General features: G+C 37.5%; 1 protein-coding gene across 9 annotated transcripts in view; it reads left to right on the plus strand.

Annotated features, from left to right (window-relative positions):
• Positions 1 to 518: 518 nt before the first annotated feature.
• The window catches only part of mef2cb (myocyte enhancer factor 2cb), a 68,157-nt gene continuing 52,848 nt past the window's right edge, over positions 519 to 15,827 (plus strand). For 2 of the 9 annotated variants that reach the window (XM_047150050.2, XM_053674332.1), the window contains exons 1-2: positions 519 to 733; positions 11,680 to 11,794. The gene's annotated coding sequence lies outside the window, so the exon portion shown is untranslated. Of the gene's footprint in view, positions 734 to 11,679; positions 11,795 to 13,526; positions 13,963 to 15,827 lie in introns of those variants that run through there. The other 7 variants (XM_047150046.2, XM_047150047.2, XM_047150048.2 and 4 more) reach the window with 4 other exon arrangements.

Genomic DNA, 15,827 nt, shown 5'->3' on the forward strand with positions numbered 1-15,827 from the left:
TGAAGCCGATGATAGGAAACAGTGTAAAACAGTAAAGCATGCACTTTCAAGGGTAAATAAACGACAACCGATCAATGTGACATTGGATAGTTGTGGTTGGAAGGTTGGCATACCTAAAACGTACAAAAATAACTAGCCATATGGTAACATATTATAATTTAATTGGACTAACACTGTCTATCAACCTTTCTGAATGCTGAGGATGAATCATACACGTATCCTGGTTAGTGGATTTCACAGAATGTGGATTTGTTTCTTTCTGGCATGCTTTCAGTTGAAGTGGGGTAGGGGTGAGCAGTAATCCTGGGCATGAATTCCACCAGTGACAAAGGTCTGGGTGATACTGATACCTCTAAAGTACTAAATATACCCTCTGGCCTGGAGTGGCATGAGCAGGTGGAGAATGGGCATTGCCAAATGCTTGTGTCTCTAGACCCCAAATCTTACAGGTCGCTTTTTTTGGCACAGGGTGTGTGTTTTTGCGGGCTGGAGGGTGGGGGTATGGTCTTCATGTCGAAGTGTGTGTATGACACCCTGTTCAGAGGCGAAAAAGGATCAGGGGAGACAACCCAAATCGGGTGGTTACCGTTCAAAGCCAGCTGGTCTGGCTTAATTAATGCAGGACATTTTTTTGTGTGTAAAATATTGTGTAGTCTAGTGAATGTTTGATTAACCTGGCCCACAGCAGGAACTGGAGGGTGTGACTTCCTGGAAAAGCACAAAAACGACACGGGTGAGTTTTTCTCCCCCAACTTTCCCTTTCCTCCTTCCACTTTAGTTAAGCAAATTGTGCCCATGGAAAGTTTTGGGACTCTGTTATAACTGGTACAGTTATGTTGAGGGTATAATTACTGGTATTTTGTCATTTAAATATTATTCATGTTTAGGATTGTACTGCTCTGAAGCCGATGCTTAAACATATAAGACAAAATAGGTACATCAAGGACAACATTAAATTATTCAGTGCACTGATGGGATGCCATGTCATCATTTATTGGGGTATGTTATTATATGTTATAAGTATTCTATGTATTAATCTAGCATGGATTTTGCATATTCTGAAGTGAAATGAGGCACAAGACATACCACAATCATAAAACTTCATTAGCTTGAAAAGAGAGAGAGAGAGAGAGAGAGAGAGAAACACATGAGAATATGAAATATTTATGAAAAAGTGTGATATTCACACAAGGATCTCTGATCATCTAAGCGTACAGTATGTCTATGATAAGATTACACTTCTTTTTTTTTTTTACAGTCTTGAAAAACCTGCGTAAAATCCTTTGGTGTTTTTTAACTTTAGAGTCAATTAGTGTGATCATAGCAGCCTCAGTGACTGTGGCAGAATCTGTAATATCTTATATTCTAGAAAGTTCTGTGACATGGAGCGCCAACTAACATCGAAAAATATATAATAACTTATCCGTGTCGATATTTACACTAAGCATAAGTCCGAAAGTATTTTGGAAATAGAACATATAAATCTAAAAATAGGTTTCAGTTACGTACACATGTGCGGAGCACAGTATTGTTCATTGTTCATAGCATCGAACATTCTCTAGTCTTTGTATTTCAAGGAAAGCTGTTGAAGTAAACGTTTAGGAGTGGTAAGAGTGGCCTAACATGATTTTGTGAACATGTCTGAAGGATTTTAGGAACGAATTAAATGTTTGTAATATACCACACTATAGCAAAATCAGTGAAGTGTTATGAATGTTTCTTTTCTACCAGTTAATAATGGACTTAATTTCATGTGAACCAGTGATGAAACGATTAAATAGTCTTCATGCCAAAAAAGAAGAAGAAATGCAATTAAATAAACTCAATAAAAGTGTGACAATGAGTTATGATATAAATCAACAGAAAACAAATATTAATATCAACCCACCCTCCACCCCTACAATCATACACAAGATTCATTTACAATCGCAGAATTATATTTCTGATGCAGCATTTTTTGGAAGAAGTGCCACTGACGAGATCTCTGTCATCTAATCCCTCTCTTCCTGGGTGTTCAGGCAGTGCCGTGTCGCTTCCCCTAGGAGACTGAGGCAAAGCAACTATGACCCAGTTTACAAAAGCTCCCCTGCTCCTCATTTGAAAACTCCCCCTTCTCCGTCACACAAATCTTTGATCAGAACGGTGGCTGGGGAAGAGCGCTGTTGTTTTCTTACAACAAAAAAAAAGGTGCACTCTTTGCCGTCGAATCCTTTCTCGGCCCTTTGAGTCACTATCTGGCGCCTCAACGGTAGCGGTGTAGAAATTTTGTTTGTGTTTGTGTGTGTTCTTACTGTTTTCAGAGCTCTTTTCAGGCTTGTATTTTCAGAAATTTGCAGCGACTGAGAATGCTTTACTAGAACAATAGCAGTTCTAGTATTAACTACTGATTATACAAGCAAGTGACCAAGACAGTAAAGCTGTAGTGATTTCAAACTCTGAACTAAAACCTGTCCTTTTTGCATAAATACACCATTAATCATGAAACCCTGTTGTTGAAACAGAAAGGAACCCCCACGTCTATTTATATTAATCCTAGTCGGCGTGTGGCTTTTGCAGTAGTGACCATGTTGCCTTTTGCAGATCCAGAAGCCATCTTCTTAAGTTACACAGCCCATATTATAGACTGTCAAGTAAGTATTTCATATATAACATATTTAAATTTCTAGTTAACTATGACATATTAAACACATAGAAACAGTCATGGTGATGAAGGGGAAAGTAACTTTCTTCCATAGTATTGTAGTATGCTTGCAATGACAGCCATATTACTGTAATTCTTTTGTCTCTGTGTGTTCATTCATTCATTCATTCATTCATTCATTCATTCAGTCATCACTAACCACTGGTCAGGGTCATGGTGGATCTGGTGCCTATCCCGGGAACACTGTGGAGGCAGGAATACATTCTGGATTTGACAGCAGTCCATCCCAGAGCACCATGTACATGTACATTTATTCACACCTAAGGGCTATTTAGAGTCACCAGGATGTTTTGAGAGGTGGGAGGAAACCAGAGAACCTGGAAGAAACCCACAAACATGAGGAGAACATGGGAAACACCACACAGACTGTAGTCCCAGATCAGGATGAAACTGGGCACCGTCCAACTGCCCTCTGTGTTTTTTTTTTATTTGTTCATAATTTAAATTAAGCATTCCATGCCAGTGGTATATCCTAGGCCCCACGTTCTTTCTTTCTTTCTTTCTTTCTTTCTTTCTTTTTTACTTCTTTATTTCATTCTTTCTTTCTTACAGTTACAAAACATGACACTTCAGCATCTTTTGATCTCAGGCTAATCTCTTTACCTGCCTGATGTCTGATCCTGTTTGAATAAGAACGAGTCTAGGGTGATTCTGATGCCACAAAAGTGGTTTAGACGGCGCCTGGTTCCGTAATTCTGCACTGCACTGCGTAAAGCATGTCTGACTGCTATGTCACGACATGTTCCCTATTCATCTACGTTCACCATGGGAGAACCTCTGTCGCCTGTGTGGGAGGAGAGTTGAGTTTTCCTAGCAGCAAATGGTCCCAGATGGCTTTAGATTCTTATCGTTAATCAAGGGTGAGTGGATCTCACCGCAAACACAACTCCAATTTATTTGAACAGCAAATTATTGGACCTGGCAGGGTTTCGTAAGGAAATCCAAAAAAAATCTTTACAAGTGAATTAAAAAGTACCTGAGTCGCTAGAACAAATACACAAACTGTCATCGTAAAGTCTGTGACCTGCCATGCTCATTCTGAGCATGCCTATTAGCGGATTTGCTCAAACACTGTTAAACGTGCATTACATGAAGAGAGGGGTTGTGTTATAATATCCAGTGCCATGAGACTCCCTGTAGTACATACATTCCAGTCTCAGAGGTCATAGGGAAATAAGGGCGCAGTGTCATGGCCTAGCAGGACTTAGGGCTCAAGGTAAGAGGAGCTACATGAGACTGGCTCTTCACCATAGACTGAATTATTTAGCAGAGGAGTTTTCTTTACCACCTGAAGGGTGTTGGGAGCAGCTGGGTTAAAGCAGCACAATAGCTCCTTATATACTGTATTTCACTGCTGTGCTTCTGCGGCCAGCCAAAGAAAGGGAGAAAAAGAAACACAGAAAAGGCAGAATAAGAGGTAGACAGAGAGAGTGAAAAAGACATGAAGGGAGGGGGGAGACTCAAATATGAAAAAGTAAAATAGAAGCAAAAGCAAACAGAACGAGGGTGTTACACATGTTTAAAAGTATTATAGCTATCATTCAAATGTCAGACAACAATAAATGGCAAATTATTAGAATCCTCAAAGCAGCGCGTTTGATTTATTCGAAACAGTCCATTTGCCTTACTGTGGTCTAATTTTATAGCACGCATTCCATATATATACTGTCTGTTCCAGTAAGTAATGTATGGCCAGTTTTGTCTATTTGCCAGGACATGTAGGTTTTTCCACTTCATGTCCATAATACACAACATCTGTCGGGCCGCTGCACAAGCTCAGGAAACACCGGTTGGCACCCAGAGTCTAGAGACAGAAAAATGTGGCATGTTGGCATCTTTTTTAGTGCCACCATTATGAAAAGAGAAAAAAAAAAGAACTACTGACACAATATAACAATTGTGCAGATTTCACCTAGCTTATGACTTTCCAACCATTCAAAAGAGGAAAAATCATTAGAAGCGTTTTCTCCCCGCCTTTCTCATGTGAAGCAATCAACGGACAAGGGGAACTTTGAGTCTCGGGCTAAAATATACAAAGAAACCACCATACTACGCTGAGAAGAAGGGGAGGAACTCAAGAAGTTGTAGAAACTTTCCTTGGGAGCATTTGTATGTCTGGCAGGGTCAGATTTTTGAGAGTGTGATGCGCAAGGTTAAATACGGCAAAGTAATATTGCTGTTAACAAGACGTTTTTATTTACTGGAATAGCCATAATGCATTAAAGTTCCATAATTGCAACAGTTTGGAACTAAACTGTACTTTTTGGCCGAGACAGTATAGTTGCATTTAAAATTACATTCAGTCTATCTTTGTTTGGTTGCGTCATTTCCATTGGTCGTAATACTAGGCTGAAACTAAGGGTTGGGAAAGCACTGCTTACATGACAGTATCTTCTCTCTTATCTTAGAGACTATCATATACTTGTAAACATTAAACAGATTAGCAGTCTGCTGTATTTTCATAAAATCGTAAGGATGGCGAGCCATCATCGAATAGTAACTGTAATTTTACAAAATATCCAAATAATTCAGATGAATAGCTATGAATGGAACATCCGCAGGACCCGAGGCAGTTTTGGGATGAAATGGAGACGCTGTCTAACTAAGAGAACTTCAGACTTATTTGCCTGATGAACCCAGACTTTCAGTCTCTATAAACACTGGAGTCCTTGTGACCTCCTTTTGCACTTCAGAGATAAGCTGGAAATAGATACATGCAAACCTACCATCTGGACCAAAGTTAAGGTGAACTCAAAGTTTATATTAATACATTAGTTAAGACACATCAAACATAATATTCATTCAGCATACACATTCAACACATTCAACATAATACTCAATAGGAGTGATTATCACTAAGTCAAAGTATATTTGTGCAGTTTTATAAAGGTTTTAAATGTAAAGTTTGACTTGGATGTCTTCGAGAGTTTCCATATGCATATATTAGCCATGTGACAACAGCAGCAGCAAATCATTGCCATCATGCTGGCAGCTCTCAAAGAACAGTGTTGTCATGAGGCATGTCCATGTTTTGCCAAGTGAAGGACAAGCACTGATTTAAAGAGTGGTAGCCTGAACGAGCTGCCAAGACAGTGATCGCAATGTGATTTTATTCTGTTAATGAATTCACCACTGTGCTGCTAGTTCTTTGTTTATCAATAGAGCCAAACTGTAATGTCATTGCTGCGAACCACTGTTGGCTATAATGGCTGGCAAAAGTGGAAAATTGGGAAAACAGAAGTGCTACTAGTTGAAAAAAAAATAGGCTTACATTATTCATTCATCCAAATCTTAACCACTTTAACCCAAACAGGCTGGACACAGAATCCTATATATTTTATCCATGCTTTAATAATTTGATGATGTTATTTCTTAATCCCAAATAAGGCCCCGTGTTTGAAACCCATTTTTACATTTCTCTTTTCACATACTATATATAATTCCAAAAAAGTTGACGCTAGGTAAAATGTACATAATGCAACGACGCAAAGATTTGCAAATCTCATAAACCCATATGTTATTCACACTAGAACATAGAAAACATATCAAAGGTTTAAGCTGAGTAAATGTACCTTTTTAAGAAAAAAATAAGGCCGCAACACGTCTCAAAAAAGTTGGGACGGGGGCAACAAAAGGATGGAAAAGTAAGTGTTACTAAAAAGAAACAGCTGGAGGTTAATTGGCAACACATCAGTAACATGACTGATTATATAAAGAGTATCTTAGAGAGACAGAGTCTCTCAGAAGTAAAGATGGGCAGAGGTTCACCAATCTGCGAAAAACTGCATCTACAATTTGTGGAACAATTTCAGAATAATGTTCCTCAATGTAAAATTGCGAAGACTATGAATATCTCATCATCTACAGTACAGAATATTATCAAAAGATTCTGAGAATCTGGAGAAATCTCTGTGTGCAAGGGACAAGGGTGAAAATCAATATTGCATGCCCGTGATCTTCGGGCCCTCAGGTGCATTAAAAACAAGCATGATTCTGTAATGGGCTCACTGCATGGGCTGAGAAACACCTCCAGAACTCATTGTCTGTGAACACAGTTCACCGTGACATCCACAAATGTTGGTTAAAGCTCCATCGTGCAAAGAAGAAGGCATATGTGAACATGATCCAGAAACACTGCCATCTTTTCTGGGCCAAAGTGCATTTAAAATGGACTGAGTGGAAGTGGAAAACTGTTCTGTGGTCAGATGAATGGAAATTAGAAATTCATTTTGGAAACCGTGGACGCCGTATCCTCTAAACTAAAGAGGACTAAAGAGAAGAGGGACCATCCGGCTTTTTATCAGTGCTCAGTTCAAAGCCTGCATCTCTGATGGAATGGGGGTTGATTGAACTAATTCGTTGCAAAATGTTTCTTCAGCTGTTAGTAAGACCTACACTTCCAGCCTTTAGTTGCCCCGTCCCAACTTTTTTGAGACGTGTTGTATCCATCAAATTCCAAATTACCTTATTTTTTTCTTAAAATGGTACATTTCCTCTGTTTAAACATTTGATATGTTTTCTATGTTCTATTATGAATAACATATGGGTTTATGAGATTTGCGAATCATTGCATTCTGTTTTTATTTACATTTTACACAGCGTCCCAACTTTTTTGGAATTGGGATTATATATATATATATATATATATATATATATATATATATATATATATATATATATATATATATATATATATATATATATATATATAAATTATCAATCCGGATTCTTAAAATTCTTAAAATCTCAAATGCCATGGAAGGAATAAAACATGTTGCATGGATTTTCCTCTTATAGGAAAATAATTAACAACAAGGTGGTGTAATGCAGTCCAACACGAAGCGGATGTGTTTTAATACTCTTACACCACAGGAATTTGCCAACGCTAACATTTTTATTTATTAAAGCATAACATGTCCTATGTTGTAAAATTACATTTTAGTGTTCACAAAAAAATTGTTCCTAAATTATAGCAGTTACAAACACTGACCCCTTTACCAGCCTCTCTTTTTTTCCCTCTATTGAATGTAATAAGACAAAATAATTGCAGCTTCTCAGTGGCTACGTTCACATGCACATCAAATTCCATGTAAAGTCTATATTCAGGTTTCAGCCGTATTCTGAATATGATGTTTATATGCGTACAGGCATCAGAATATTCTTGTATACACCTTTGATGTAAGTATGTCTGAGTTGCCATTCCTAAATACCAAGCCTACAGATAAGCACCTGTTAGCACCCACAATTCCTTGCGGACTGAGCATGCGCATATATCTCCTTTCAGTGGATTTTCTGAATAATGTGTTTACATGCAACAAATTTCCAATTATAAAGACATATTCTAGGGTTGGGAATCATAATTTGTCTTAATCTGATAAAATATTGCCAAATTCCGATTAATATCAGAATATTGATATGCATGTAAATGTAGTCACTGTTACTGGTTACTCAAAAGAACAAAATCCTCTGTCCTGACGACTTAAAAAAATTGCTTAATCTTTCATGGTTATAAAGTGTTGACACTGGAGACTCCTTTCATAAAATGTTAAATAAACAATTCCTTACAAGGAATCTTGTATCTTATAATACTTTAATCCGTTTGTGGAGACCCTGCCATACAAGCCGTTATTATAAATAAATGATGACATATTACTATACAGTACAATGACCACATTTATATAATCCTGTGATCTTGCATCTGGTTATACTGTCATTTTAATGCAAGTCATGCTCCATGTTTTGCCAGTCACCTAGTATTCACGTTTCTATGAATTTGCCTCCAATGATGATGATGTGTTCTGACCTGGCCATGGATTTGGAATATTAGACTTGGAAAGGGCTGAATAAAGAGACTTCATCCAGCAGCTTCTGGCTGCTGCATGTTACAAATTGGGTTTCAAAGGCAATTACACAAAATATATATTCCCATAAAACATTAAAGTATAGGTATGTTATTTCCTAAATACAACTATACTACCTGATTATAATCCAGAATGGTTGCAGTTATTCTTCATTTTGTTGACTACTCATTTTTGTATTCAGGGCACTGTTTATGAAATTTGAATGGGAAACACAATCCCTAACCCCTTAAGCGGTCTAGAAAATTTACTGTCAGTCAGAGCTGCCACTATATTTCTGCTATTCAGTACAAATGAATCGAGAAGTCAGGTCACTGCACAACAGGAAGTGCAGCGAAACTCTTCATAACTACCAAGATTAGACATGATTAGACATGTAAAAATGAAGACATTTAAATGCATCTGTATATAAATTTGATGGAGTATCTATTATTCAGTGTTTATTAAAGCATAAAACATATTAAATGCTGATTTTAGCATTAGAAGAGAAAATACCACATTACTGAATGTACTTGAGGCTGATATTAATTAAAATATTTGCTTTTCTAAGAGATTGACTTGATAGACAGCATTTGGAAAGCTCTAGACTGCCCCTTCTGGCTGAGGTGTGTATTAAGCTCTTGGTCAAACATCTTTAACTTATTTAACAACTCCCATAAGACAAAGACTCCAAAAAAACACCAAGTATAGATCCTGGGCTTATAACAAGTCTAAAACTTCTGAAATTTGAAAAAAAGAAAAAAAAAAGAAGTGTTTTTATCATTGGGTCTAGCTGTATAGTGGCAGGGTCTTGGGGTGAGTGGGACAAAGCGCAGGTGTACTGACAAGGGAGATAAAGACTTCACAATTGTTCAGTTAACTAGAACACCACAAGACTTTTATTTCCCAGAGCCTGAAATGAGAGCGACGACCTGAACAAAAGCGTAGCTGGTGTTGCAATGCTCATGGTTCATCTATAATGAATCAAAGGGGTAGTATTGATGTGCTGTTTGCCCAACAGACCATGTAGATTACCAAATTGCTCTTTTGAGTTATATCATTGTTATGAAAGTACAACTTCATCAATCTATCTATTTATAAAGTGGTTTAATTATTCAAATTATTATCTAAATTATTCAATTTAAAGGAAAGTTCTACAAGTGTTAAGCTGTGGAGACAACCCCAGGCATGATTTGTGTACACTTGCACCCTTAGAAAGAAGAAATACTGCAAATTAATAAACAATTAATACACTGATCACCTTTATCCTGTGAAGAAACATTTCTATCCTGATGGGAGTGGTCTCTTCCAGGATGACCCCGCCCCCACCCACACAACACAAGGTATTTTTTGAAGTATTAAAGTGATGTAAATCCTATGGCTTTCATATTCACCAACTCCAAACCTAATTGAACACCTATGGCAGATCTTGGACTGACAGAACTCTCATAAAAATAAATAAATAAATAAATAAAAACCACCAAATCATCATCATCACCAATTGAGGGAATATCTTTTGTAAGAATAATGTTCATCTCTCCATTACAGGTCCAGAGACTTGTACAATCTGTGCCAAGACCTGACACCTTAACAAGACACCCGATGTTGGTTTTTCCTTTAATCTGTAGCTGATATAAGAACAAGTGGGGAGGGGAAATAGGAGAGAGAGACAGAAAGAGTGAGATGTGTGATCTGGCCGTTCTCTCCCCAGTGCTGCACTGCTCAGTGTGAAGACTCTGATTTGAGTGCTTGACAACATTATCAGCTTTGACAGCCAGATTGCTTTTCACATGAGCAGATTATACACATGCACATACACACAGTACAAACACACGCTTGATGATTTCTGTTTGCCAAGAGAAATGTGCTGATGTTTATCATGTTCTAAGGAAATAGGAGCCTTGTTCTTCTTTCTTCCTGTAACAAAACCCATTTACAAATGTGATGTTAATAACACGCACGTGATGTTCGACGACTGTTCGGCTGAAGAGCAATGCAATAAGGCAGTAACACCTCCAGTGGTTCACAATGGCTAGATCTAAACTAAAAAACGAAGGCACTTAAATATGATATTTTAGTCACAAAATGAACAAATAAAGGAATGAATGATTAAGAGGTGTTAAAAAAAGGATCGTTCATATAACATTTGCCATTTTTTGGTCACTGGAATGCCGGCTGAAATCTCACGTGATGTTAAACAAATGCATCGGTGTGTAGAGTAAATGTCTTATTTAGTATCAAGATGCATACAGTATATAGGTATTAATAGCATATGAGACATACTATGTGGTGTGCAATTCATAAGCATATTTCAGTCTAACAACTGGGCCAATTTCAATATTTAACCAGATCATTTACTCTGATACTACAAATAGTCTAAACATACAGGCATGCACGACAAAACTGGGTATTGTTTACCTCGTTTTTATTTTTTTAGTGCAATTTAGATCAGGGTTCACCAATGTAACAAATCCTACATTCTGCAGGGCATCGGATAAATGAGTAAGATAGACAGAAGTCCACAGACCTGACCATAATAAATCTGTACAAATTTTGTTTACATGGACATTTTTGATCCCCAAAAGTAGAAGCACCCAAAGCTTGACAGTGAGCCACATTTAGGCTACATTACATACATGTTCCTATGAGAAAGATACATACCAGAGTAGTCATAGGAATCAAGACTCTGATGTAGGATCAGTAACACATAGTTCACACAAAGAAATATCTAAGGATGTTAAATCTGATCCCGTTTTTAACTATGCAGATTCTAAAAAAAAAAAGAAGAAAAAAAACAACTGGATAAATAGATCATAATTGTTTGGGCATAAAGGTAGTTCAATATTTATCTCTCAAGTGTCAAGACAGCATATGTACACAGAAGAACATCCATAACACTTGACAAAGCATGTTGAGTCCAAACTGTGAAATTTGAGCATGGCAAACACAGTTCTTCTCACATTGATTCCCTCTAGGTCATTCTCACCTCATACATATGCATAAGACAGCTCAGCATTTTTTTTTTGTAGTCCCCTCTCGATGCTGAGCAACCTGAACAGCACACTTTGGTCCTACTACAGAAACATGTTGCAGGCATAAATGAATTTGTTTTGTTCCTCCTCTTCTTTCCATCTCCACCAGATGCCAACCAAGACAAGCGCGAGTGCACACTGAAATCCAAAAGGCGTTTCTAGAGTGGCTGCATGCGTGATCATCTGGAGGAGTGAGTGATTGAGCTGAAGGAACTGCGAATGTGGTGGGTGAGACTTAAAGTTTCCAAACTTGCCGAAAAATCAACTAATATCTGCCTTACATCAACGCCTGTGCTTTACAACCCATGAAACTGACAGGAATGTCATTAGCATTAACACTTTAGGTATACATTATAAGTCTGTTTTCATTATTGTGAGCTTTAAAGCAGTTCTGTAGATGCTGCAACCACAGCCCATTGATTTGAATCGCGTGAAGAACAAGACGAAATACTTCTCAAGTTCACTATGAGTTGGGACCCAGAGGTGGGATCCCATGTAAACTGACCCCAGCAGGTCCGGTTGCAGTCTGTCAGGCAGATTACCTGCTTTGATTAATTCATTAACCTGTTTGATGTTTTACCTCTGACTTGAGCTTGTCTGTCGCCGAACTACAATAGAAACACAGACCCGTCGTGCAGAAGCTGGATGTAGTAATGCAATATTTCTGTGAAGAAATATAGAAACAGACGTCAGTGTTTCGGGATCTGAGGAGGAACTGAAAGAACTACTATAATCATGGTTTCTGTTCTCTCATCATCCTCTCAGCGGTACTATACAATCTTAATATAACTAAGTCTGAGCGCACTGGTCATGTATGAAACACTCCAGCCTGTTAATTGATCTTAGCATGAATTGCCTTCGATATATTCATTCAGTGAATGTTTTCGAATCACACCATGCTTGTTCATGTTTAGCATCTGTGTCAGCTGTAATCAAAAGAGATAAAGGAAACCTGTTGAAAGATGACCGGGTTGGGGGGGCATGATGGGGTGATCAAAACAAGGACCTGGATAATAATAATAATAATAATAATAATAATAATAATAATAATAATAATGAGTGTTCATGTAACACTGGGGATTTTGTTGTATAGTTTAGTAGTGATTATTATTAAAACGACGAAATAGTATGCATTATACAAATGATTACTGTCTCTCTTTTGTCGGATCTTGAATTGAAAGGTATGCAATGCTTAGTGGCTAATTAGAACTTGGCCCTGATGTGGTTAGTATATTACTAAGATAAACAATAAGGTAAACAATGTAACTATAGCTACACTCAAAGAAAGACATGGTCTTTAAACGAGTTTTAACACAGTAGGCTACTACTGTAGATTTCAGACGTCACAGATAGACGACTAGAGGTACAAAACGGGACTCCAGTGGCAAGAGTTTACCTGTTGAACACACACACACACACACGCACACGCACACACTATAAATACAGTAATTCTTTTATTTTTACTTTCTCACACTCTCAGAAGTACCTGTCCCTGTACCACTCACTGTACCTGTCCTTGCTGTTGGTTTTGGTACCACCAAAGGTACCTTTTTACTTTTAAGTGTATAGGTGTTACCTGAAAATGTGCACGTGGTGTACCTTTAATGACCTTTAAATGTCCTGTGCTATACCTTAAACTATATTCGAAGGTATGAAGATACACAGTACAGGTAGAAAAGATGTACCATCATTATTTGTGAGTGTGTACACTTAATGGACCTGCAGTTAAAACTTCTGCGTCAATTCTGCGCTCTTCAGGCCTGCGCACGAGAACAACGGCCCTGTTTAATCCCAAACGAGAGTAAAGGTGTCCGGAGTAGGCTTCACGCTCTTCACCAGGTACGAAACAGAGATAGAGATAGGGATAGATAATAAGGCGTTATTACGCGTGTTTTTTTTTTTCCTTCATTAAAACACGGGAGTGATGTGAGCCCGCCCCCACTTCATGAGTAAACCCGATTAGTTGTCGTGGCGCGGAGAGGGCGAGGGAGAGGCACGCGCCGCTGACTGAGGGGGAGAGAAGTGCACGAGCGGAGCAGAGCTGAACATCCTTCAGCTGCAGCCCGTACCGGTAGACGCGAGAGAACGGCGCGAGACACACACCAGCTTCACGCAACGCGACGCGACACGACACAACACTCCACGCCGCCGTTTTCGTTTCACACAAAGCGACACTCTTGCCCGCGTGGCGTGTTGTTTTGTTTCTCTTCTTTGTTTTTTTTTTATTTTTGTTTTTTTTTGAGTTTCTTCCCCATCCGTGGTGGATTTAAAAAAAAAAAAGAGCTAAGTGAAGGTCCCAAGTCCACCCCGGCTTCCTTAGACGCCTTTCCGCGGTCTGTCACTCCGGCGGGAAGGACGGACGCTCCACCGGCCACAGTTCATACAGAATGAAGTAAGTAACGCCACATGACAATCACTATGGCAATGTTTTCGCGTCCATACTTGTTACGAAGTCATAGTTTGACTAGTTGTGTCTTGTCCCTGTAATGTTTGTTTATTTATTTATTTATTTTAATTTTTATGTTACACTATTCCATAGATCACTGTGGAGGAGCTAACTAAGACTCTGCGCGTGCCACTTCCAAGTAAAAGTTGTTAGGCTCGCGTGAGGCGACCGTTACATTTCAGTTCTCACGCGACGTTAGCATTTTAGCACAAAATAGAGATTTATTTCTCCACAGAATACAGGCGCAAGATGTTGTACTCTTTGGAAAAGACTCAAAGAGGTTTTCCCTTGTAGTTCTGAGATACAACTACACAAACGCCTTATAAAAAGAGAGTAAACGGGAATTGTGTCTGTAAAGCCCCAGTGTAACGGGATATAAATGTAGAACAGCGCCTTTAATGACCTTATTATTAAGAATATAACGGTGACAGATGAACGGGGTCACACACGCAACACAACACACAGCGGTGTGTGTCTCTGCTCTGCTCACATCTCCTCTCTTCTAACTTATTGAAGCTAAAACACTACACTTATTTCTATTATTATTTATTTATTTATTTTTAATAAACGAGTGTCTGTCATGACTAGCTGAAAACTCCAGAAAGTTCTAACTTCAGATTATTACCTCAGATTTATTTTGACTCTTGGTGCATATTATTGATGCTTATTATTAATATAGATCTGGTGGTGAATATATATATATATATATATATATATATATATATATATATATATATATATATATATATATATATTTGTCATGAAAGAGCTAATTAATTTTATTATACACACTTTAAATTTAAAGTTTGAACCCTTCCAAGTTATTTTAAAATGTTTGTCTACGCTGTAAGGACACAAATACTGTCGTTTCAATTACTGTAACAACTGCATTTATTAAAGAGTTTTTAAAAAAAAAAATTTATTAGTGTATTTTGCAGCTCATTATTATTATTATTATTATTATTATTATTATTATTATTACTACCACTACTACTACTTTGATTTAAACAAAGGTGGTCACATTGATAATTTATATTTGAAAAAAATATCACTTGGAAAAAAAAGTATATAGTGCACTTAAGGCTGATTAAGCACTTATTGATTTAAAACAAATTCACCGCATAGCTATGACAGTATTACTAAATGTAAAAAAAAAACAAAAAAACAATAAACTTAGTACATTTACATTTCCATGTCTAAAAGTGATGGAGAATGTTCGAAATATGTCAGCACATTGAGCTGAAGAAGTTATTTTGCTTGAAATTCTGTCTGCGAACCCTAAAGTTCATAAATGTGTTCTTCCTCTCTGGGATTAAACTCTAATATAAATATTGCTCGCAATAAGATTTCGGTGTGCCTGTGTTGAGTGTGATTTCTCTCGTTGCCTTTTACACCTTTAATTAAAATATCACTGTTTGTATTTAATAATTAAAAAGGGTTTTACGAGTAATATATGATACGAGTTATGACATCGTATGATCAGGAGATCAGTATGAAACGTACTTTTGAGCGTTGCAATATGTTTATTTATTGAAACTTTGTGCAACACGGTTTGGCCATAAGCATACAGTGTAGTCTACAGTCTGGCCTCTTGAAGAGATGATTATCTTATACTTTAATGATTGGAATTATTTATATATATATATATATATATATATATATATATATATATATATATATATATATATATATATATATGTACACATAGTGGTTTTAGTGTGTACTGTACTGTAAACTGTGTGTTTATTAGACAAATGTGACCTCAGACACACGCTCTGTCTCCACACATATTAAATGCAATCAATGAAGCC

This window comes from Ictalurus punctatus, chromosome 22, assembly GCF_001660625.3.
Source record: "Ictalurus punctatus breed USDA103 chromosome 22, Coco_2.0, whole genome shotgun sequence".
NCBI lineage: Eukaryota > Metazoa > Chordata > Actinopteri > Siluriformes > Ictaluridae > Ictalurus > Ictalurus punctatus.